The sequence below is a fragment of the Ambystoma mexicanum genome, chromosome 7p, assembly GCF_040938575.1.
Source record: "Ambystoma mexicanum isolate Mex_15411 chromosome 7p, UKY_AmexF1_1, whole genome shotgun sequence".
Lineage (NCBI taxonomy): Eukaryota > Metazoa > Chordata > Amphibia > Caudata > Ambystomatidae > Ambystoma > Ambystoma mexicanum.
In genome coordinates this window covers 579714742-579740698 of record NC_090939.1, presented here as the reverse complement: position 1 = coordinate 579740698, position 25957 = coordinate 579714742, and positions in this window count along the sequence as shown.

Here is a 25957-nt window from a genome sequence, read left to right as displayed (position 1 = left end):
CCATACAGTTTAGGGAATTTGCTCCCACTTCGTTTTTCATCCTTTGCTCCCCCTTTTCAGGATCTCTATTTTGCTCACACTTGGTATTCGCACAGATCCCCTATTTACAGGAGCTCCTTTCCTCCATACAGAGTCCTTCGACAACGTGTAACCCTACACGCGACCACTCTGCATTGTTCTCTTTACGGTGTGTCAGTTCCGCCCAACACATCTTCCATCTTACGCGACCGGGCTGCTACATTGTATCTCATTCTTCTACATCTTCTCATTGTATCCAGGCTTCTACTGCGATCAACTCTCCGGTTGTGCTTTTTCTAGTTTTAGGATCAGCGTCCATGCCGTCTGAGATCAGGGTCTCAATACCTGCCCCTCAGACACTCCTGGGCTCCTGTCCTGGCCCAGGGGAATGGGTATTTGCCACAGCAAACTTCAAAAAGGGATCATCATGCCTCCCGGCTCCCTTCCATGGAACTTCTTAACATGCTGGAGATACGGTACCCTAGCCACGTTTGTCCAGAGTATTTCTTTATCCAGACCCTCAGTGTCTCTGCATCCTGGTTTCTCCCAACTGGTCCTGGGCAGTCACAGCTCCTCAGCTCTCCTCTCAACTCGCTCTCCTTGTCGAATTACTGTGTTCTTTTTATACTCTTCTGATTGCCTGACAGGCCGCAGGTGGGTATGGTTGATTTCAATTGCCTGACACTGCCTGGCCTTGTTAATGGGACATGTCCAATGAGGATGTTGGTGTGCCTTGATCTGCATCTTCTTCGTCCCCGTACCACAGTAGTGTTTCCCATAGGAAGTCTGCACTCCTCTTGACTTCCTCTGCTTCGTAGCAGTGCTTGAGTGATACTTGGGGATAAGAAGATTGTGTGCCTTAATACATCCTTTTAAGGTTGAGGAGGGGTTGGGTAGGTCACTTTCAAGGAAGGGGGATACCTTGTCTCACCCTCAAGTATTCCCTCCCCAATCCCTGAGAACCCTCTACCCTGGTGATCCTCTCTTGCTTGTCCGCCCCCAGCGTCGGGATCCAAAAGTGATAGCCTTCCCCTGGCAACCAGTGTTGAAGATCCCCAGGGAGTAGGTTGGGAAAGACCCTTACATTTTTCACATTGGACAATGGGCTTCTAAATTTGCCTCATTGTTATGGAGGCTTTTTTCTCAAGACTCAATTTTTGCAGTGAAGGCACAGCATGATTACATTATTTGCTCAGGATCACCCTATTTGGCAAAGCAGTAAAGCCAAGATGTAAACCCGCTGTGCCTACTTGACCAAATACCTTCCAAGCTCTGATTGGTCCAAATATTTAGGTGTTGGCTCGCTAGACCTACAATTTTATAGAGTTTACTTATACACAAATTCCATAGAAGAGAAAGAAATAAGTTATGCCAAAAGAGTACCATTAGAGATGTATTTTCCATGTCCTGAATGAAAGACTTTAAGTCCCAGAATACAAAGTGATTCAAACCTAAAAAATCTCTTCACTATATTTTCAGTACTTAGAGGCACATAATAAAAATAATTGTCTGATCAGGACCCCTGCCAAGAGTATTTCTTTGATACAAACATTCAGCTTGTTATCCTTTAGCAAACCAGAAAAGGGGGTGGCTGGAAGGTTTAGAATGAATCTTTAAACTCTAGCATTGCTCTGGCAACCCTCTAGACCATGTTTCACCCTCACATGTCTGGAGATGCTTGTGGTCTTGTGCAGAATGGATGTGACCTAGCAGTTCGGGCTGGACTGCCCCTTTTGGGGTATGACCAAGCCTGATTTGCATGGTCTTTCCCCTTCTAAAAGGGCTTGGCAGGCGAAGAACGATGGTCTGAAGGGTTGCCCAGAGGAATGCCAGAGGTTTAGTATCTTTGAATTAAAATGGATTAACAGCAATAGTCTAATCTATGTTGGAAATGGAAATGTGTATTTCATTTTTACTGCATTATGTTCTGTCAATGCTGCATTTCTGCTAAATGCAACTCACACAGTAATGGAATAAATCCACAAATGTCTTTGTTTAAAAAGCTATGTTGGAATTGGAAATGCTTTTCATTTGTTAGTTATGTTATGTTATGTTATATTATATTCCTTACATATGTGCGTATTCCTTTTGGAGGAATACACACTTTCCTTTATGGAGCCTGATGCCCACCACCTTTATCCTCTCCAAGACCTTTTAAAAACATTTAAGGTGTTCCATTTTAGCAAACACCATTATGTCATCACTGATATTCATCACCCATGGGAGATCGGCCAGAGCTCCCCTGAAGGCGTGTTGGAAAACCTCTGCTGCCAAGGGGATGCTGAAAGTTGGCATCTTGTAGCGATACAGCCCCTTATGGGGGCTGAAAGTGGCAATGTACCTAGACGATGGATGCTGGACTAATTGATGCAGCTCTTCAATCAAGCTTCAAAAAGAATGCAGCCCTTTGTAAATCTGCTACAATGTCATCAAAAATGGGCATTATATATCTTCATCTTCTGATAGCTTTATTCAAGAGTCTAATATCTACACAGATTCTCACTGAGTCTGGCTGTTTCCTTTCCAGACCATCACTATTGGAAGAACCATGGAGTGGGCATTTCCACCTGCTCAATGATTTATAGGGCTACCAGCTTGCCGAGCTTCTGCTCCACTTGACTTCTAACGTAAAATGGTACTCTACAGTGTTTCAGGGCGACGAGTTGGACAGTGTCATTAATATGTATACAAATGAGCCTTCCTTTCAAACATCCAGCCCATTGAAAGATTGAAATGACCCTTTCAATTAGGGAGTGGACATCCTCCACATATACTCTGCAAACCTAATTCACAAACTACAGTGCCTTAGCCTCAACGCAACCAAGCAGAGTGTACCTCGCTCACCGACGTCACATAGAATCTTGCTTGTATTTGCTGAGATCTATACACAACTTTACCCATAAATAGCCCTTCCAGAGGAACTGGCTTCACCCCACCAAACGTGAAGATGCGCATGTTAAGAAAGTTTTCTTTTTGCTGCACCTTTCCTTCCATTTTTTCTTTTATTTTTATCCTGACCTGTACTTTGTACCGTGCAGTGAAGCCTTAAGCTTTACTGCACTCTCTTTTTCTCATCTGTTATAAGGGAACCGACATGTCCTACAGGCTATCAGTATTGAGAAACATTGTTTCCCTTAGTCTTGCAACTTTGTTACTACTTTTACTAACTTGTTATCACTTATGGTAACTTTTATCATTGCACAATGCATCTTACAATGCAGTTATATGGGGTACACTTTTTGTTTTGCCCTAGACTAACACCCAAAGGATTTTTGGTTACTCTAGGTGTGCTAGATGGATAAGCTGGTGGCAGCAGTGACTTTTTACCAATTTTTGGTGCTTTTCGTTTTAGCCTTACTGCATTTATGGCATTTGGCTACTAACTGTGGCTAAACGTGGCAGTGCCACATGGTTTTTCTCCTGCCCTTTGGCCATCTTTTTCTTTAGCCTTCTTCCGGACCTGTGAGGCCTGGAAAATCCTTATATGGACTTCCAGTGTCCGGGAAAGCAGAAGCTTTTGTTGGGCTGCTGGAGGGCTGTGTGTGTTTGCTGGCAGGATGTGGGATAGGACTGTCTGGTCCCAATCCACAAACTGGTTTCAGTGTGTCTGAGTAGTATGCATGAATGTTCCTGCCAGTGGTCTTGATTAGACCACTGCTGGGGTGTGTGGGGGCTAGTCCTGCTATTGGCTACTGGGAGTTTTGGCTCTTACCTGGCTTTTAGGATAGGAAGAGGACCTCTGCACCCATTCTTCAGAGTTCCTGGAGTAACCTGAAGGAGCCAAAACTCCTGTCCAGCTATGAGACCTGTGACGAGACCGGAGACCCAACTGAAGGAGGACTGGCAACCAACTTCTGCTGCGTCCTGGTGGAGCCCTGTCTTGCTTGTGATCTTCAGCAGTCCTGCAAGGGAGCTGCAACCCTTGGAGTTGAGGGAGCATCCGTTCCTGACCTCCTATTGGTACCCTGCGAAAAAGAGCTTCGGAAGTGTCCCAGAACCATCCTGGGCTGACCAGCTCTGAGTTTGGTCTACCGTGCTGCGACGTCGCCATTCCAAGTTTCGACCTGGAACTTTGGGGATCCTCAGAGTGTCCTACAAAACTTGCTTCAGCGAAATTTCGGTGTTCTAACTTCAAGAGGACTCAAGATAAGAGGGAAAGTCTGACCGCAACAGGTGAGGCCCTTTGCATCATTTTGCTGCGGTGACCACTGCCCAAAATGGCTTACCTGACCTGAGTCCAGTCCTGAGAGGAGTCCTGCATCGAATTTTGTTGCATTCCTTGCACCAGCGAAAGACACCAACTGGAGATCAGCTCAAACCTGCAAGCCCTGTGAATCGAGGACTGTGACTAACGGCGGGAAAAGCTACCTTGGACCCTCTTCCATCAACCTGCCAAGTCTGGGGAAGACTCAGAGTATGGGGGGTAAGTTACAGTGGTTCTTACCTGCCCCTATACTTCCTTAAAAGGTTTTCCTAACTTTTACAAACTTTTACTATACTTTGGCTTTACATTTGCTTACAGGTGCAAGCTTACCGAAAGTTGGGGACACTTCGATTAGTTAGAATACATTATCCCCTGTTCACCGGACACCAAAGACCCTACCTTCAATTTTTCCAGCTTCACGAACTTTGTCGGAACTTTCCTGATCTTTTGGGCATAAGGCCCCAGACAATTTAGGGAAGGACAATTGAAATTAGGTTTAACTCTCTGTGGACTATTGGTGCATAATAAAATCTGTACCTTTTTTTTTACAGGGGATTTATCTATATTATGCCCTCAAGACTGTACATATGTAATCTATTACTAGTGGTGTGTGATGATTGTACCTGGTAGTGGTCTTTTTTCAGTGTTGCTTGGCCATAAATAAATAACTGTATTTTTATACACACTAAGTGTAATCTGTGATTCCGCATTGTGTGTACTCATTGTGGACCCTTTACAAGATCGCCACCTCTTGAGACTTAGCCTAGACTCTCGTCACTGCTACCTTGAACTGGTTTGGCTACAGCTCCCCAGAGTTGTCCCTATCACAATAAAGGTTGGCCATCTATACATATGGCCGCCAGTCCAGAGTATGGAAAATCAACCCTAACACATTTTTGTACAGCGGTTGGATGACCCTTTCCACTTAACATCTGGGTGTTTTGTGAAAAGGATAAGTATTGGGTACCTCAGTGTAGTACACTGGTGGTGTCTCCAGATAATACTTAACCAGTACACTGCTATTTTTGATTGCCTAGTAGTTAACAGTCATCTACTGATATAGATACCATGGAAACAGTTACTTTCACTACTTTAAGTTCTTCTAAAGTGGATCACTTAAATAACTTATGTAGTGACAGGGGCTTAGCAGTCTAAGAGACTAAAGCAGAATTAATTGTGAAAATTCTTGATTGTGTTCCTCCCTTATCGAATGGTACTGGTAGTGGGGCTGTGGATTCACCTAGCAGCAGTAATGGAGTTGTTGCCGCTGCAGTTTCTAGTGGCGAGGAGGAGGAGGAAAGTGAGGCTTCTGCACTTTTGTCTGTCACCACCTCAGATGCTGAGGCATTATTTGACCTGAAAATGGAGAAACTCAGGCTCAAGGAAAAAGAGCTTGAGTTCAATATGGCCAGATTAGAGTTTGAGAAAGTGGAAAGGCAAAAGACAGAGATCATCAGATGGAGCTTGCCAAGATTCATGCTTCACAAGGTTCTTCCAGAGAATCTGGAGATGGTTCTGGGTCCTCTTCACATCCCAGATTCCCAAAAGATCTATGTATGAGGATAAGAATGATATAATTGATTGGCTTATACCTTTTGAGCATGCATGTGAAGTACAAGGAGTGTGTGATGCTGATAGGATTGCATGGTTGCTCATTAGACTGCCCCATTCTGGCTGCAGTGTCATCATGGAAATGTCTAAAGCTGACAGGCAAGATTTTGCAAAACTTAAGCAAACTCTCATCTCCTGCCCAATACTTGAGGAGATTTAGAGAGTACAAATAGAAAGAATGTATGACCTATGTTACTTTTGTTGCAGATTCTTTGAAAAACGTATGTGGCTGGGTAGAAGGTTATCAGGTAACCTCTTTTGAGGGCATGATTCATTTGGTCATGCTTGAGCATATTTTTGCCTCTTGTTCCCCAGAGCTTAAGCAGCATTTGGCTGACTCAATGGAGTTAAATCCAAAGAGGCTAGCCATTGCTGCTGACTTATGGGTCTCACATAGAGTGTCCCATAAGGACAAGCCTGCTTCAGGTAAGCAGGAGGAGGGTAAGAAGCAGAAGGAGAAAGAGGGTGGGGGTACTGATAAAATGTTCTCCAAGAAGGCCCACAAAAGGTTTCATAAGGGGACATCACAAGAGTCGGGTCAGGGTAGTGGGACTAATTCTCCCGAGCATGAGAGTACTTTCTCTAAGCCTCCCTATGTGCCAAGATCCAGTGGGACTTGTTACACTTGTGGAGCCAGTGACCACGGAAGCGGGACCCCAAGTGTAAGGGTAAGACCTTGGGGGTCCACTCTGCAAGTCTGGCTTTCTCTCAGTATGAGGAAGAGTTGCAGGGGTGTCCTTCCCCTTCTCCTCAGGTGAAGAATCTGAAGATAGACTAGATTCTGTGGAAAATAGTAGAGCTGGAGCTTCTGCTCCCATATCAGACCTGCCCCTTAGTCATGTATTATCTGAGGATAGTGTTCAGGTAGAAGGTGTAAGTACCTCTACTGTTAGGAACACTGGGCGCAGTCTAACTGAAGTAGTTTCCTCCATTGTAAACCTGCATGGCCTTGCCAGAAGTCTTTTGGGGATACTCAATTGACTGATAGGCCCTCTAGCAATGTTCCAGTAGCACCTGTCAGTAGAGCTGTGAATAGTAAACTGGTCAGGGCATCTGTCAAAGTTAGGAGAGCTGTTTCTAGAAGAGACTTGGGTGAGATTAGTCTTCATGACTTAGGTCCTGATAGACACTCACCAGACCCTTCAAACACTTGGTCTCAGAATCAGGCTATCTTAACCAAGCCTAAGGGAAAGCCTAGGCCTAAGGGAAAACCCATGGCCAGAAGAGGCATAAAAAGATGCAGAAGGAAAGAGAATGTTTCCCCTGTCCTACCTACAACATCCAGAAAATCTTGGATCCTATGGGGCTCCTGAACTACCTAGCATGATGGTAGAGAAGATCCCTAGGAGAGAGATTAGTATGGTACAACTCAGAAAGAAACCATAGTACATAGGCCTATGAGGAAAAGGCCTGCTTCCAGTGGGAGGGTTCCCCTCAAGTGAAGCAAAGGATACAAAGGTAGGGACTGCCAGGGACACCTGGTGGGGAAAGGCTGTAACGAAGCCCAGCCAGAACTCCAAGACGGTTAGGGGTGATGTCCCCTGCCCTGGGCATTCGTTTCCCATGTGGGTCTACCGTCCCCAAGTACAGCAGCAGTCCCAGGGAGCCCCAGCAGGGTCCCTGTCCTTTTCCAGAGGGAAAAGCTGTAACACAAACCAGCCAGAACTCCAGGATGGTCAGAGGTGATGCCGCAGGCCTTGGCCGCCTTGTCTCCCATATGGGTCGATTGTCCCCAAGTCCAGCGGCAGTTCTGGGGAGCACCGGCAGGGTTCCCATTCCTCCCCAGAGGTGAAATCTGTAACGCAGCACAGCCAGAGGTGCAGCCTGTGCTTGCAGACAGTCAACCCACATGGGAGACAGCCGCTCCCAGGGAAACACCAATGTTATGCTGGTATAAGGGGCAATTTATGGCTTGACCCTGCAATTGTGTACCAGCCCACCAAAATGCCTCCCCAGACTTCCCACTCCCACCCACACCACCAACAATCCAGCCCCAGTCCCACCCACCCGACTGACAATGGGCCCTAACCATAGAATATTTTTTTTTAAGTACTCACATAACGTTGCAGCTCCACGCGTAGAAAAAGCTGTAAACAAAGCAAAAACATGTGTTACCTATGGTCAGCCTAGCAAAAACAAATCATAACTATTACTCGCCAATCACAGCCCCACTTTCAAGCCATCCCTGGTGGTCTACTGACCCTCACCCCCCAGTAAAAACACATGTGCCCCTTCCTAGGGGCAGATTGCCAGGTTGCACTAGCATTCTTCCCCCAGGGAGGGGTACATGAGATGCCCTCCCTCCATTTTGGGTCGGGGGAGAGGGCCACCTCCCTTTCCATTACAAACATCACTGGTGGTTTAGGGTGCCCCCCAACCTCCACCAAAAACATGTTTTTATTATTTTTATTTTTTGTTTTGCCCCTTCCCTAGGGACAGATGGGCACATTACTGTGCCCCTCTGCCCCCACGGTGGGTACAATGTACTGCTTCATGCTTTGGGGGGCCATTGTAAAGTGTTCTGGTGGCCCTCTCCCCCCCACCCCAAATGGATGGGGGCATCTCATGTATCCCCTCCTAGGGGCAGATTGCACTAGCAATCTGCCCCCAGGGAGGGGACATGAGATGCCCCCCATCCATTTGGGGGGGGGGGAGAAGGCCAACCCACTTTTCATTTGGAACATCACTGATGGTTTAGGGTGCCCCCCACCAAAAACAACTTTCTTTTATTGCCCCTTCCCTAGGTGCAGATGGGCACATTAGTGTGCCCATCTGCCCCAAGGGTGGGCAAAACATACTACCCCATGCTTTGGGGCCCCATTCCAAATTTTTCTGGTGGCCCTCTCCCGCACCCCAAATTAATGGGGGCATCTCATGTACCCCTTCCTAGGGGCAGATTGCACAAGCAATCGGGCCACAGGGAGGGCTACATGAGATGCCCCCCATCCATTTGGGGTGGGGGGAGAGGGCCACCCTCCTTTTAATTAGGAGCATCACTGGTGGTTTAGGGTGCCCCCACCAAAAACATATTTCTTTTTTTAATTATTGTTTTGTTTTGCCCCTTCCCTAGGGGAAGTCCCATCTGCCCCAGGGTGGGCAAGACGTGCTGCCCCATACTTTGGGGGGCCATTCCAATGTTTTCTGGTGGCCTTCTCCCTCCCGCACCCCAAATGGATGGGGGGCATCTCATGTACTCCTTCCTAGTGACAGATTTCACCAGCGATCTGCCCCCAGGGAGGGCTACGTGAGATGTACCTGATCCATTTTGGGTGGGAGGAGAGGGCCACGAAACTTTTTATTAGGTCCATCACTGGTGGTTTAGGGTGCCCCCCACTCTCCACCAAAAAGATCTTTCTTTTTTTTTTTGCCTCTTCCCTAGCTTCATATGGGCACATTAGTGTGCCCATCTGCCCTGGGGGTGGGCAAAACATACTGCCCCATGCTTTGGGGCCCCATTCCAAATGTTTCTGGTAGCCCTCACCCCCCACCTCAAATGGAAGGGGGGCATCTCATGTACCCCTTCCTATGGGCAGATTGCACCAGCAATCTGCCCCCCCCCCCCAGGGAGGGCTACATGAGATGTTCCCTATCCATTTGGACTGGGGGACCACCCTCCTTTCCACTAAAAACATCTGTGGTGGTTTATTGTCCCACCCCATCCCCACCAAACACATGTTTATTTATTTATTTGTTTTGCCCCTTCTCTAGGGGCAGATAGGAACATTAGTGTGCCCATCTGCCCCCAGGGTAGGCAAACCATACTGCGCCATGCTTTGGGGTCTGGGACGAGAAGCGGCCCCTCACCCTCCTCCCCCAACTTCAAAAACAGATCCCTGGTGGTCTAGTGGCATTGCTGGACGCAGATCAAGCAATCCACGCCCAGAAATGGTTCAAGGAAGGTGTTGTTGGAAAGGGGACAGTCTCCCCTTTCCAACGATACCTCCCTCGATCTCAACGGCACAATAATGCCAGAGATCGAGGGACAAGAAGGTGGAAACTCACCTTCTCTTTCACCACGGCAGCCGAAAATGGCTGCTGCAGTGAAATGTACTTTCAGTTTCACGTCAGCGTGCATTACGCTGATGTGAAACTGAAAGAAATTCAACCCCTGGGCCGTGAGGAGGAACCTCCTCCTCACACAGCCCGGGGGTTGGATTTTAGTTTTGTGCGATCACTGCTTTGCAGCGATTGCACAAACAGCAGTGCCAGAAAGGACGAGCTATCTCGTCCTTGGCATTGCAAACGTTATGCTAAGGATGAGATAGATCGTCCTTGGCACTTAGTGGGTTTAACATTTGTGTGCAAACATAATTCATTACTAGTAATAACTAATCGGAGCCCTATTAACCTTAACTCTTAATTGCACATGGTTCGCATAAATACTTCAACTGATACGAAGAAGGCTGAGTAAATAGGTTCTTTTTGAAGTAACAATAACTATCGCATAACCCGGTTCCCTGTCTCCATTGGAACATTCTAATCTAAATAACTGCTGTTTCAACGCACACTGCACATCTTGAGAATACAATTACAATTCCTGGGTTTCAATTACATTAGCCTCGAGCATTGCTTCACCCCACATTTTACTGCTGTTAAAAAACAAATAGCAAAAACCCTCTGTCAAGCTCCCATGCATTCAGGAGATTACATCTGCTTTCTGCAATATTTATCAGACCATAAAAAACCATGTACAGCTGCTTCAGCTGAGTTGACCATCGCTACGGTTGTAGTTACTTATTCACCCATCCTCTGGCCTCTGACACTCTGCAGTACACGTTTCTGACAGTCAACCTCTGACTGCTGTGTTTTAATCTGTTTATAAAAGAGGCCACTACATGTAGATTTATAAATCCTTCAGCTGAGTTGACCATCGCTACAGTCGTAGTTACTTATTCACCCATCCTCTGAAACTCTGCAGTACAAGTTTCTCACAGTCAACCACTGGCTGCTGTGTTTTAATCTGTTTATAAAAGAGCCCATTACATGTCGATTCATTAATCCCCTTTATATGTTCTCTCTGTGTGCATAAATGTTTAATAAATACTATCTTTCCTTTACAGTGGATTCTTCAGGAGAGGCCCCCCTTTCCTGCACGCTCATTTAGGAAACTCCTTGTGCATGCTTCTGGGCACTCCATAGCTCATTCTGGTGCTCATTACGGGGTTGCTGGTAAAACAGGCTGTTAGGCAGAAACCTGTGCAGTTCCCTTGGGGAACACTGCAAAAGATTTAAGACTACAGGTATAGCAGTAAACCCACTTGGTAGCAGTCCGCACCACCCAGATTTACCTGGTAGCTGTGGCTGAGCAGTCAGACTTCCCTCAAGAAGAGTTAGGCAGTATGCAAAGTATACACGATATGTACTCAGACACAATAGCACAAGCAAACACTGACCAGAGCTTGGTTTCAAAAGTATATAGTTATTTATTTTTTTAAGAACACATAAGTTGAAAACACTCTAGCAAAGTATAGTAAAAACACTTAAAACACAGTTATAATGAAAGCAGTTTCAACCCTTACTCCTATCTAGACAACTCTAAGTTAACCCCACATAATTAAAACAGAGGTGAGCGCTTAACGTTAGATGACACTCTAGTAGGTTCAAGAAAGGGATAAAAAGAAACAGAAATGGGTTAAACACACCACTCTAAGGTCCAGAACACTTGCAATAGACTCAAAGAAGCACAAAGTCACAGGTGAGCAAAAGTCACTAGGCAGGGCCCACTCTTAGAGTAGCCGGAGCGAAAATGTGCCCAAGATCACACTGTTATTAGGGATTCAAAGTCTTGCAGAGAGTTAGAAAGAGTTTAGAGTGGCTTAGAAGTTTAGCCAGGGTATTCCAGGCACTCCCAGGTTCGAAAGCCGGGGGCTAAATCTACCCCGTACAGTCGGTGGCAAGGGAAGCCAGGCGGAACACGGTACCTTAAGCGGAAAGGATCCTCCAGCGGTGGCAGTTGTTCCAGGCAGTGGCAGCAAGGCTCGACGTCGGTCAGGGGAGAAGAAGTTCTCGCAGAAGAGCAGAAGAAGAAGGTCGTTGCACTGCCCGGGAAGAAACCAGCCGCGGAGTCCTCCGGTCAAAGGGTTGTACCGACTTTCGTGGTTGGGGTAAAAGTGGTGGGGTTCCGGTTGCCGGGGTGCTTGGCACTGGCAAGGCGGCCACGAGATACCTCGAGAAGCGAAAAGAAGGCGAAAACTGGTTGTCCCCACCAGTCAAGGGAAGGAGCCACTCCGTTAAGAGTTCTCCTCGGTCGTCGGGAAAAGTGGTGAGACGGTTCAGCAGGGCTCCACCGGGTGGTGTCGTCGAAGCAGGTCGGCTCAGCTCTTCCCTCGTCGGATTCTTGGTCCTGTGGCGACTTCTAAAGTTCCAGTCCCCAAAGCCCTGCTTTTATGCAGCAAACCCCCATTCACCCAGCCTAGCTGTCACTCAAACATGCTAAGTGGTGAGCCGGCCGGCTCACCACTTGGGCCAATCAGGACGGAGTGCGACTTGAGTTACCAAGGTAACTCAGTCCAGGGTGCCTAAACCCCCCTCCACCCCTCCTAAGTACCCCAGACAGAGTGGCACCACTTTGGAGGGCTTCTGTGGAGAAGCCCGCCAAAAGTGGAACAAAGGGCTCCACTTTGGGTCAGAGTTACAGAGGCGAACGCCAACGCCATTTTAGAATCAAGTTTTGGCAAAAAGTCCCAACCGGAGTTATAATAATAAATATATAAACCGGCGGTATGTTTAAGGCTACCGTAAATAAATAATTAAATGTGTTAGCCTAAAACAATGGGAAATCCCATAGGAAAATATTCGCGGTTGAATATAAAACGTAGTTTCCACTGCCACCAGCCAAAACTCGATCAGGGGGGACGGAGACGTGCCCCCTCGACTAACAGACCCTGGGGCAATCGAATTGCCCCAGCCAGGACGTCCACAATATGATGGTTTGTACTGGTTCTGTTCAGGATTCAAGACTAGCAAAGTCTTTGGTGACTTTACATGCCCTGGGAGACAGTAGTCAGTCCCAGGGTATGGAGTCTATGTTGGGGAGTCCCTAGGACACCCCTGGGTCACGGCACAGAGGGTGCTGTGTAACCCACATCACAAAAATACATGAGGCCCTATGGAGTAAAAGACCCCATAGCCCATTCAACACAAGGTTTAACCAAGAAAACACACTTCAACATGTCCAAGAGTGAGGGTAAAAGAGTCTCACTCTTGGCAGGAGAAAAAAAGAAACCCCAGAAATCCAGCAAAGCCGCTGGGGGACTCACTAGGTAGGGAAATTCAGCCTAAACAGAGAATTCTCCCTAACACAGGCCGGTAGGTGGCGGGTTACCGACAACCCCGTAACACCCTGCCGCCGACTAATATCCCGGTGCTACTCCATTGAAATGGGGTCACTGAAGCACTGGTGCTTCAGTGACAACAATGCCAGTAGGGGCCTGAAAACCATCCGTGGACCCTTCCGGCATTGTTGTAGTATGTCAGTCCGTAAAGGGTGCTGGTACGTTGCTACCGGTAACCCATACTTATGACGAGGGTCCATGTCTGAATCGCGTTTATATTTCATTTGGAGGTTTTAGCATTTGTCTTTCTACGCGTATGCAAGTCTAATATGTCTACATTTAAGCAAAAAGTAACACTACAGTACCATATCCCATTCATAATTAACTGCACTGTATGCATATGAAATTGCAACATCGCACCCCGTTCGATGCTGCCCCAGTCACAAATATGACGCGTGCAACATAAACCCGTCTTGATCATCGAGACCTTTCCTGACTACCCCAACATTCCCGCTTCAGTTAATACTTTAACTAATAAATCATATTTCTGCTCTTTGAAATCATCTTCTTGAGCAACAGCCTTCAGTCATTTCTCATCTCGGTCCCAAAATGGGCATACTCCTCCGCTGAACAAACCCAATTCGTCCCCCCACCACATCTGCTATCTACGCACTGCTCCACACAATCATCACAACTTGGTGGAGGACACAAAACAGCTTCAGTCTGAGTACCCATGTGAGATGAAATGGTAGTGATTCTAGCTTTGGACAAGGTCACAGTCGTTATAGCAGCTGCTTTCGGTACTTGGGCAGAACAACATCATAAGAGCATTTGACAAGAGCAAAAAACGATAAGGAAAAAGACAAAAATAGAGAGAAGGATCTTTACAGCGGGGCTCATACAAGACGGCACCCAAGAGAACAATGAACCTAACCATGGATCATTTGTAGTTCCTGCCTCTTTTTCTATGATTACTCCGAGTTCATGCAAGGTAGTGATAGTTTGTGACAGGGTTTTAAGTCATTGGAAGGCACAAATGTGCTACAAGTACTCCCAATCTTTTGACATGCACCCCCCCTATGTTGCTGTCAGGAGGTGAAGGATGTAACGGTTTTGCAATTTCATGAGCCACAATCTGCAGCAGAGCATTCTTCATCGATATGCAAAACGGATGCTGTAACTGATTGCCCTTTAAACTGCCCTTGGACCCTGCATAATGCTACGTGCACTAGACACAGTGCGTCTGCTACCTCTACTTCGTTTGGGATAAAGAAATCTGGCAAAGTCTGAGTACAGCTGTCTGCTGCCTAGACTGTGCCCAGCATTACCATGCCATTACATTTGCATCAGTCCTGCCGCAAATGATAACAAGATTCCCCTGGTTGTGAAGGCGTGTCAGCTAGAAGAACCGCAGTCCCTGCGAGGGACTGCCACCTGACTGCCTGCTCCTCTGGCTCTGGATGGCATCACTGTGTGCTTCCTGGCGTAAGATTCAAACATAGGCCACACCCCTTCTTCGGCCTGCCCACTGGCCATATACCCATGATAACAACAATCCCTGGGCAAAGCCTGACAAAGTCTGGATGCAGCTGTCTGCTGATATCCACTGATGGACACTATCTATTCTATCTATATTTTCTCTTTTAAATTTCTACTATAATGCTTACTGTTTGCTCAGGTTATTCTTGTCCATCTCAGCCAACTTCCTCCTTTGAAGCATGCACAGTTTTTCAATTACCTGGTACTTTGCTTTACCCCATCCTAGTGCTGTTATCATCATTACTTGTTCGTTCTGATACTTGCTTTACTCAGATTCTGGTTACCATTATTTGTCTTAGTCCCACATGTTGGACTTCTCATAGTCCCTTTCCCCCCTTGGTGTTTCGTAATCATGCAAATTTTGTCTATCCATCCACTATTTCTAATCTTCCTTCACAAATATTGCTCTTTGGAAGGCTAGGTCCCTCACTAAGAAATCCCATTCTATTATTGACATGTTTTTGCGCTTTAACTTGCATGTTATGTGCATCACGGAAACCTGGCTCTCTTCCTACAATACTGCTCTTCCTGCCTTTTTTGTAAATCTGACATACGCCTTGTCTCTCTGGTCATGGTTGGAGGCACCAGTATTCTTTACCAGTCATCTTCTATTCTTCGGTTTTCCTCTCTTTCTCTTCATATCTTTTCCTCCTTTGAATATTCACTCTCTACCTTCAATAAGCCTTCTACTGTGACTTGTCTTTTAATTCATCATCATCCTGGTCATCTTACCACTTTTTGTGATGGTATTGATGCACTACTCAGTGCTGTTTTACCTTCTTTTAATATATTGTTTGGTGATTTTAATCTTTTAATCTTCACCTACCCTCCGGTTCCCTTTTTAGCTATTCTTGACTGCTACCATCTTTCATCTCTTTCTAGTCCTTCGACTCATGCTTCTGGTTCCTGTCTGGATTTTATTTTTACTATGCCCTCGCCTACGTCTCTAGTCTCTTTTTATCCAGTCTACTCTTCCGACCACCATCTCCTTCTCTTTTCTATGTTTTCTCCTATCCCTTTTATCCTCTCTTCTTCCTCTGTTCCTATCTCCTCTTACTCCCATTGTGATCTTCGTGTGTTTAATGCTCCCTTGTTTTTATTCTTCCTGTATTTCCTGCCTCCCTTCTCACTGTTACTCACCAGCCGGGGAGTGTGCCAAAACCAGAGACCAGGATGGTACAGGTGTGAGTAGTTGATTGAAGAGCCTGGTTTGGAGCCTCCAACCGAGCCTCCTCTCAGTGAGGGAACAAGTTGTTTTCAACGATATGACCCTTTGCTGGGTGGAACCAGCCAAAGGGACCGATCGCTTAAAAAAGCGGGGAGAACATACCGCCACGGAACCAGCTGTAAAGAAAGAATGAGAGGTAAGTAACTGGGAATAACAGGATACGCCCTTTCTCCTAATACTCTTCCCCAGGAATACCTGAGCAACGCCCTCCCCTTGTAGTGAGGCAATGCTGGTACACACCCTACAAACAAATACAAAATTATTTACCAACTATTCTGATTAGGGGTGTCTAACCGTATTGGAAATACAGATGAACACAAGAGAGTCCATACCAAGTGGCTGAGAGCCTCATCCAAAATATCCAAGGGAAAACAACAGAAGTACAAAACAACAAACAGGTAGGTTAGTAAGGAAGCTAATCCCGGGAGGCACAAGGGGCGCTCTAGTGCCGGGGTGGTGCACTCTCAGCAAAGCATCCTGGCATGCACTAAATGGATTAAACAGAAGTCCAATCAAGATGGGATGTTAAGGCAGCAGGTGTACTCAGCATATGGGTATCCGGATAGCAGGAGTTTGTAAAGAAGCAGGTGATTGTTTGTCAGAGGGTTTTGCACATGGCACTTGGGTAACGTGGCATCAGAAGTGGAACAGATCACAAGCAAAATGCACTGAGTTATAGTCAGAACAAGGAAAGTCTTACCGGTGAAACGCTTTCCAACAGCAGATGATCCTTATGCCTATGGGCTGCTGTTATTGGGAAGGAGTGGAATGAATGTATTCTCATACCGTAAGACTGCAAGCATGCAATGGAGTCCCCAATGCTGCGTCGGCAGTGCAGGCAAAACGGAAGGGAAGGAAAACCAATCCGAAAACACATGTGCAGGTTCAAGTACACAAACGGGCAACAGAATACAAATATCGGCGAGCAGAGCAGTCCGGGGACAAAGGGTGGTCAGAACACGAACGGAGCCAAAGTCTAGTGCCAGGGTTTAAGTTGAGGAGGAGGCGAGCCAGGCAAGAATGAGGCTCAGATGAGCCTCAGGAAACATGGGAAATGTAGTGCATACGTGCCGCTGAGTGCACAGTAGCAACAAGTTTCCAGGGCAGCAGCCAACATGAATAGAACGGGGCAGCACAATGATGTACATCCCTCTGAAGGGCAATAATCTTCCTGTGAGCCTGTTGATGCAGGCGCTGGGGTGTAACACTCACTCAGCATTTCCGACGCTTCCTATAGACCAGGCTGTTTCGGTCTTCTCTTCCTTAATCTCCTCCTCTCTTGCTGCTCTATATCCTGCTTACTAATTTTCATCTTTTCGAAAGCCTCCTTAGCCGTGGCTTACTTTCAGCACCACTCAATGCAAAGAGCTCTTCACCGTCTTGAGAGGCATTTGTGCAAGTCTTGCTCTGATATTGATCGAGCACTGTTTTCGTTTTACCACACTCTCTATGATGAATCTCTTCTTTCTTCTGAGCGCTCATACTTTTCTGATCTCCTGCAAACTCAATCCACTCATCCGCAATGTCTTTTTCAAACACTGCCTTGTCTTTTTTCTTCCTTTTCTTAACCACCCTCTCCAGTCAACTCTGACTGTTTCTGATTTCTCTACTTACTTTACTTCTAAGGTAGATACTCTTCATGCAGCTATTACTATTACTCCATCTTCTTCTTCTTCTTCTTCTTCTTCTTCTTCTTCTTCTTCTTCTTCTTTATCTCCTTCTTTATTTATTACTATATCTTCATTTTCTCTTGCCTCGAACTCTGATATTTCTATGCTTCTTTTGCAGGCTCATCGTACCGCTTCCCCTACTGACCCTTTTCATTCTGCTCTTATTCCCCCAATCTAGCCTTCTCTTAATTCTCATCTCACTAGTCTCTTTAATATCTCTCTTGTCACTTCTACTTTTCCTATGCTATTTAAACATGCTGTGAAGATTCCTATTCTGAAAAAGCACTGCTTAGATCCATCATTACTTTCTCATTTTCATTCCATTTCTCTTCCTTCTCTTTCTAAACTTTTAGAGCGATTTGTTTATTTGCTGGTTTCGGTATTTGTCTCACTGAATTCTATTCTTCCCGCTTCCAGTCTGGATTCCGACCACTTAACTCAACGGAAACAGCTCTTCTCTCAGTCTGCAATTCACTGCTCTAAGCTCGCTATTGTAAGGAACCTGAGGGCATCTTCCCATCTACTCCCCTTAGATCTTCCTCTCAGGTGGCCAGTGAAAGGCCATTGCTTTTGGATCCTGACCCTGGGGTGGATATGCGAGGGAGGATCACTTGGGTGGAGGGACATTGGGGAGTGGGGAGAGGATGTCTGTAGGTGAGACATGGTACCCCCCTTTTCCCTACGAGAATGAATCCTACCCTCCCACTTCCTTCATAGGGTTTTGGCAGTCTATACCTCTTCCACACTATGATCTTAAAATGTACCCTTTTAAAACTGGGACGAGGAACTTCTGATCAGTTTCACCACTTTAGTACTGAGATGAGGAAAATGCATTTAAAGGATCAGGCATGTCCTACTAATTGTTATAAGGAGGGTCAGGCAAACTACCTGCACCTGCAGCCTATTGAGAGGCTACAGGTGCTTAAAGGCAGACCCACACAGCAAAGCAGGGAGAACCAGCCTGTAGAGAAGGTGGCTGGTGTGTGGCGAGGAGCAGGCTGTAGCGGGACCAGCAGAGAGGATGCTGTGTGTGCCCCGCAGAGGAAGAAGGTGCCATGACCTGAGCGAGCCGCGAGAGGACCAAAGCCCCAACCCTGGCCGGTGTTATGTGTTCCCAGCTGGAGCTGGGGAACACAATGAACTCCTGATTGCCGCGTGACACTGCCCAAAGGTTCTCTGAAAGTGAGTGCTGTTCACTGTGACTCCTGACGGCTATCCGGGAGGAGAGAGTAGAACAAAGACCAGGTCTTGCTCTTTGTTTCTACTTTGGTCCGTTTTCTATGTTCACTGGTTTCGGTCTCCTTTCGGTTGCCGTCTAGCCTTTTTTCTCTGGTCCTTCTTCTGTGTTCACTGTGCCTTTATGGTCCCGTCACTTCCTGGCTTCGTTGTGTTGCAACCATATCACTTTGTGTCTTTCGGGTTTACACGCTAGTGCTTCTGTTGGCTTTCGTGCCTCAGCCTACCCTGCGGTTATTCTGTATTGGTTCGGACCTTCTCCTACCTTTCCGCTACCCTCTCCGCTCCTAGTTTTCTCTCTCCTTTGCCCTCTTGCTCTCCGCTTACCTCTCCCCACTTACTCCTTCCTCCAGTTCTGTTTTTGGTCCTGCCCCTGTCTTCCGGCCCTTCTCTTTTCTCCCTTCGTCCTGTTCTTAGGCTACCGCCTCCTTGGGTTTCTGCTTACCTTTGTAGTCGGTCGTTTCCTTCCTTTTCTCCATCCTTCGAGGATCGAGAGAGCTGTTTTTGCCTTCCTTCCTAATTTTTCCTACAACTCGGCACAGAACCCCTCCTCTTGCTTTGGCTGTGCTTCTTTTACTCACCGGTATGGGGAGTGCGTAAAAAACAGACCGGTCCTCTTGTGCTGGGTATTTGCTTGAAGAGCCTGGGTTGGAGCCTCCACCTGAGCCTCCTCTCTGTGAGGGAATGAACTCTTTAAACTGATATGACCACCTGCTGAACTGTACAGACAAGGGGACCGATCAATCAAAAGAGCGGGGAGAACACACCGCCACGGACCCAGCTGTAAAGAAAAGACAAGAGATGAATATTCTAACGGAATCAACCCTGGCTTTCCCCAAAACCATTACCCTTAATAGAGTACCTGAGTGAGTTCCCCTTATGCCGTAAAGAAAGGACCTGAAGCAACCTATAAAGCAGAAGAGACTTTAGATACTAGCTAAACGTGAAAACTGCCCAATGATGGTAATCAAGGAATGATACTTTACCACTGGTGGAGGTGAGAATAGTGCAAAGAATCCCAGGCAACAACGAAAGTATAAAACAAAAAAAGGAAGGTTAGTAGGGTAGCTATCCCCGGACGGAACGAGGGTCACACTGGTTTTGGGATGGTGCACCACAGCAAAGCGTTCCCAAATGCACTTAGGAATGAAGGCAATGTAATCCAAAAGATGGGGTACAGTTCGGTGAAAAAACAGGATTCCAAAATGAAGAATTGGCCTTACCAGTGTTATTCCCCAGGAGAAGGCAAACACTCTGAGGAATGAGCTCAAGAGTCCGTGGACAAGTGAGAGATGGTATTCGTACAGGAAGCAACTGTAGCAAAGTCATAAACCAGGGATCCAGGAGCAGGCAAAAGGCCTGGTACACGAGCGGACAGCAAACAAACCCAAATCACAATCCAAGAGTCCGGGAGCAGGCAAAGGGTCTGGTACACGAGCGGACAGCAAACAAAACCAAGGCAGGATCAAGAACTAGGAGTCCATGTACAGGCAAGGTCGGTACACGGAGAAAACGGGGGACTTCCGGAATTAAGGCACAGAAAGTACCACTTCAGAAAAATGCCGGCTGCAACTATAAACAGAAGCGTTGTTCTGAAAACCACCGTAGGTTAAATACAACAAAGAGGCAGAACATAATCGAAAACAAGGCTCCCGTATTAATGCCGGAAACTACAACCCATGTCAGGTTTTCTGGGAAATGTAGTTTATTGCAGCTATTCTCCATGGCAACTGCCACCGTGAGAAAAAAGGTGCATGACAGCGCCGTAGCCCCTTATGAAGAGCAACCACTTTCTTGTTCCTCTTTCTGGCTTTACATAGAGCTCCCCAACTGTCCTTGTTAACGCGGGAGACCGGGGGGGCACGGGGCAGACACCGGGATGTGGGATGAGGCGATTGTCGGGGTGTAACAGCATCGAACACTTTCAAAACCTTTTACTTTCGTTTTGTAGAAACTCCCTCATTCCTGTCCAAGCGGATTCCAGCAACAAGTGCAACTGAGCTCTTGGAGGAAGGGACGTCAAGAAGCATCCTAGAGAGGTTTTTTCAGCCTTGGCTTTTTCCTCTCAGTGGCGCCCTCAGAAGGGGGTCCTTTGCCTGCCTGGTATAGTGAGGCAGCAGAGTGGCTTCCATACGGGGAAGGCCGTATCTCTTTAAAAAAAAGGCAAAAGACTGTAAGAAGAAGAGACACCTGCACTATTCTTCTTCTGATGACACAGGTGAGGAGGAGGAGGAATTCATGCTAAGTGACGATCAGGAGGAAATAGAAAGGATTCACCGAAGTTCTGAAAATATGAGAGAGAGAATACTGGTACCAGGTTGCTCTGGGGCAGATGTAAGACATTTAATGTTCACGCACAAGCAAACAGTGCATAACAAGAGACTTTGGAACCCAAGTGAAGCTAAAGGAATCGTGAATAAATTACCAAGTGATTTTGAAGGAATAATGAATCGTGAAAAAGGTGCCAAGTACTGGGGAAAATACAACGGCCAATATTGCATACTGAACTAAAGAAAAGATATGGAAATCATGTGAACTTTGTAGCACAACTGGAAAGCAAGTAATTTGCTATGTTGAAAGAAGTGGAGTTTGTTGCAAACAGTAAGAAACAAAGTGAAAGCTGTTCTGAACATTTATGAACTGGATGAAAAGCAATTGTAAGAAACAAGTTGTTGAACTAAGAGGGGCAAGTTGAACGCAAGTTGTTGCAAAGCCTATAGACTGCCAATATACAAATTGTGAAATGCAAGTTGTGGCAAAGCCAAAGAACTGTCAACATTTGAGTGTTGATCAACCCCCACAGTTGTCAGAAAGAAAACACAGCACATGTTAAGTGTTGACACTAGTGCTAGGTGGAAAACGAGTGTTCCTCAAGAAGAATTAAGAGAATCACAAAGTGTCAAGGTTATCGGTTGCATGACCTGTGATGGGTGGACTGTGTTGTCCAACAACTGCGCCTAGACTGATTAGCCCAACATGGGAAAGAACCAAGAAGAGCCCAGAGAGCAAGGCTGTGTGATATCAGGAGGTCTCTGAACCAGAAGTTCTTTCTATCCTGTAAAACCTAAAGCCCTCCAAACGCAGAGGTGATGCCTGTACCACCACGATCATCAAGGACTGCTTGGAAATCCTTGCACCATTCATCATGTCCTTTATCAATGCCTCTTTCACCTCGGGATTGGTCCCGTCCAGCCTTAAGGAAGCTTGGGTTCTTCCCCCTCCTAAAAATCTTTCACTAGACGCCATGGCTCCCAATAATTACACGCCCATCACGACAGTCCCATACTTACTGACACTCCAAGACAGAGATGCATATCTGCAGGTCCAACACTTCTTAGAAATCAACCACACTGCCTACGCCAATCCGGATTCTCCCCTTGGCCATGGCACTGAATCAGCGCTGCTGGATTAATAAAACCAGGTGGACGAGATCAGGGATGGGGTAAGCGGCACTGCTACACCTTCTGGAACTGTCAGCTGCATTCGACCTAGTGGATCAGAAAATCCTCTGTCACCACCTCACTACCTCTGCCCACTTCTCTTGTGGAGCAACAACATGGATAACCTTATTTCGTGAGGGCAGAGTCATGAGGGTGTTTGCAGAGCATGCGGGGTGCCGCAAAGCTTGTGCATCTCCCCAACACTCTATAACATATTCACCAGACCTCTATTTAACATCCTGGACTCCATCGGCATAGCTTACGCCAATTATGCTGATGACAACCAAGTCCTCCTCCCTCTCACAGGCAACTACGCAGAAGACTCTAAGACCCTCAATGTGGCCTACTCCACCATTGAGGCCTGGATGGCAGCAGACTGTCTTTGTGTAAATGGGAATAAGACAGAAATTGTGCTGGTTGGGCCCCCGGCGGCACTAAAAAACTCAACAACCAATACGACAACATATGGATCCCCATCTCGTCCTCAGTGAAGACCGTAGGGAGGTACCTGGATGACACCCTCTTAATGTCACGCCATGTCAATTCCATAGCCTCCTTCAGAGCCTACGCAACCAAACTACTGAACATGGCCAAACCCTTCCTGTCCACTGATAGCTGCCTCACCATCGCCAGGGCCGTTATAGGCTCAAGGTTGGATGATTGCAATGTCCTCTTCGCTGGAACCTCATAAAAAAATATCCAGAAATGACAAGCCATTTAAAATAATGCGCTCCGAGTAGGGGTGTCACGGTATTCGTTTTATGACGGTACGATAACCTTCTTGCCAAATGACGGTATATCATGGTTATCACGGTATAGCAGGTGGAGTTAACTGATCTTAACAAATATTTTCTAAAAGGTCATAAATTGACAGATGTATCATCACAAACAAAACCAGGCACCCAGGGCCAGAATTGGGCTTTTCAACATACTTTCCACTGAAATGCCTTGCTTCCACCAAACACAAACACACGTGTGGAGAGGAGAGGGTGGGGTGGAGGCCTGCTGCAACTGGCAAAGCAAACTGAATAGCTTTTCTTAAGTGGTCATTTAGGCTTTTTGCTTCCCCACTGGCTACTGGTGAAGATGAACATTTTGCCATCTTGATAACCTGCATGCCACAGATCAATGGAGGCTGATGGTAGTATACGCTTGTGCACATACACACACACACACATTGTTTTTCATGGTATATGAACCTGGCGCCACAGGCTCCAGGACTGGCACCTTGAGGGCTTTTGAAGAGGATGCCAGGCTCTAGAGTCCCGAGTCCTGACTCCACCTGGCCAATGGGTTTGCCAGAGGGGGTTTTGGGCAAGGGTCGTGACAGCACTCCCCCCTAAGGCCCCTCCCATGGTGTTCCTTCTGTCTGGCCCAGGTTTGGTTGGGAAGTTCTGATGGAATGTCCTGATTAGACACACACACACGCACTCTCTTTACCTTACAGCCTTTAGTTTACTTGCGGGCCAAAAGGTGTTCAGTAATCACTGACATGTTACCCTTTGGTATGGCAGCAGGGAATACCCACAGAGATGAGTGAATTTCGCAGTGTGACTTCTTATATGTAAATTCAATGATAGAACCAGGGAAATCCTCCATCGCCATATGTTTAGAGAACATTATCCATTATAAATATATAAACCCCAAAGCCGCCACTCCAAAGTAAACCCTTTTCCTTCTTGGCACTGTATCTATTCTTCCTATTGCTAACATATTGATTTTGTGTAAGGCACGTGTGGTTTATGGAATGGCATTAAAAACTGCTCCAACTGAAACTACTTGGCAGAGGCACATCCAACAGTGCAAAACCAAGACTGCGCAGCAATTGCTTACTGCAGCCTTTCCAAATCAGACTGAAAAGCACACTTAACGGTATGAACGGTATAACGGTATAAACAATGTGACGGTTATTATTGTTCAATTAAGTGGTTCACGGTATCTTTAACGGTATACCGTTATACCGTTACATCCCTAGCTCCGAGCAGTCCTTAACAACCCGAAAAGGGAACACATCACTGCAGCCAGAAGAGCAGCCCACTGGCTGCCCATCAGGGAGCGTATTCTATTCAAAACATTGGCCATCACTCACAAGTGCCTATCCAACACGTCCCCTCCCTATCTCTCACAGATGACTAGAGCCTACTCCTACAGACCAACCAGAACACCATATGCCCATCTGCTCTTACTACCCAAGGCAGGCGTGCCAAAGTGTGAGGCGCTAGTTTCCCCTTCATTGCAGCCAAACATTGGAATTCCCTGCCCTCCATCCTGAGAGCAGAACCATCCTATTAGGCATTACGCAAAGCCCTCACAACCTGGCTGTTCGAATAAGCTAAACTGGTATGATCCGAATGCTACTATCACAGAATGTATATGCTATCCACCTGTACTCTGCATTGCCTGACCATCATGGTATGTCCTAACATGGGTAACTGGTCTCTGTAACTGTGCCACAATGCCCCGGGCTGTTTGGCGCTTTATAAATGATTTTTTTAAAAAAAAAACAAATAAGTGCTAAAGTGAAGGAGACCATTTGTTTTGATACGAGTAAAAAGGAGGACCAATGGGATCTGTGCAATACTGGTGACTCTCAAAAGACTTGAAACATTTAGGAACTGTGTTGATCTTGGAGAGGGGAACCCTGAGATATCCTGGAACTGTGTTGATCTTGGACAAGGGATCACTGAGCTACCCTGGAACTGTGGTGAACTTGGGGAAGAGAACCCTGAGATATTTTTGGAGTGTGTTACACTGTGGAACTATTTTGAACTTGGGGAAGGGGAAGCTGAACCAAGCCCGAGCTGGAAGAAGCTGAGAACTTTATTTTTAAACACTGTTTCTTTTGGTGCTGCCAGCCCTAGACTTTGTATATCTTCAGTTGTGAGGGCAAGCATACGTTTTGGACACAGACAGACTTTTAAGTTGAACTTACTGACAGAGACTATCCTTAGTTTCTTTAGGTTGGAAAATCCCACCTTAGTCTAGGGCAAGTTGGTCCTGAATCCATCTTGACATTTGAAATAAACTCCTTTTTGTCAAGAAAGTGAATACATTGTCTGTGCCTTGCTTCATGAAGCTTTCACAAATGGTGTCAGGGATGGGATGCGGCTCAACCGATACAAGTTGGGGAACCCTTAGATTTGAAAAGATAAGCAACAGAGCAACAGACCCTTCAGTAGCACAAAGGGCTCTGTTGGGTTTCATATTTGTAGTAGTAGGGATGAAGTTATTCCCCCAGGAAAAAGAAGACTGATACCCACTGATTTGATCCTAATTCCACCCCCTGAGACCTATATTCGGTTGGCTGCCAAGTCTGGACTAGCCTGGAGGTTTGGAATTGGTGTGCTAGCTGGAGTCATGTACCCAGACTTTAGAGGAGATGTTAAGGTACTATTACAAAACCATGGAAAAGATCGCTTTCATACCCATCAAGGCGATAAGATTGTTTAAGGGATACTTGAAAGGGTGGTGTTCCCTAAGATTAAGGAGGAACCCGGGAGGGAGAAAACCGAAAGAGGTACTCGAGGCTTCGGAGAGGCAGATGAAACACCTCATGCATGCTGCTTTAACTTTTTTGCTGCTAATTTGCTTATTTTGCACGTTGTGGAATCAGCCCACATATTTTAGATGAAAATTTGAATTTACCAGGAATTGTGATTTTGTTTTAATTGGACCTCTAAGTGTCCATATTATTTGTAGATTAGTAACGCTGTTCTTAATTTAACTGTTAATAATCT